The following is a 613-nucleotide window of genomic DNA, read 5'->3' as shown; positions in this document are numbered from 1 at the left end:
AAAGATGATCCCTGTTATATAATGCTGGAAAGTTTAGTGAAACTGCTGCCTGTGACAACATGTAAAATAGAAAATTTACTAAATAAACTGGTACAGTTGACCAAAAAGATTTCCACGGAAAAGTTGCAAGTGCCAACTGGTTTTCTACAGTGGTATATGATAATTAGGGATAGCAAGAAAAAAGCTTAAAAAAAAATTGCTCTATTTTCAAGCAAAGTTTGAAGGAAATAAAAAGAAATAAGGAGTTCCTTTATTAAAACAATACTGTATCATATTCTCAGCCTCTCTAGATGTCAAAAGGCTCTCAATGTAAGAAATATCCTTAGAGTAAAGACCATTTCAACAGTGTGACTATGGAACCCTTTCTTAAGACTTTGGAAAAATTTAAAGACCATTTCACAGACTCAAATAGACAAAAATCCTTCTAAGAAATTTTAAAGTATTGCTCCAACACATTCTGGCAAGAAAGGGCCCTATCTTAAAGAGATTTACAGCCATGGCTTTTGTCTAATGAGTCAATTCTATATTTGTCAGAAAACCATAAGAATACTTAAGAGTATAGTATTTAAAGAAACACTGTTAGTTTGCAGTGAAATGTACAGAGAGTTGAAAA

Source organism: Propithecus coquereli, unplaced genomic scaffold (assembly GCF_000956105.1).
Source record: "Propithecus coquereli isolate 6110/MARCELLA unplaced genomic scaffold, Pcoq_1.0 Scaffold32, whole genome shotgun sequence".
NCBI lineage: Eukaryota > Metazoa > Chordata > Mammalia > Primates > Indriidae > Propithecus > Propithecus coquereli.
Note: the sequence above shows the minus strand (reverse complement) of the source record.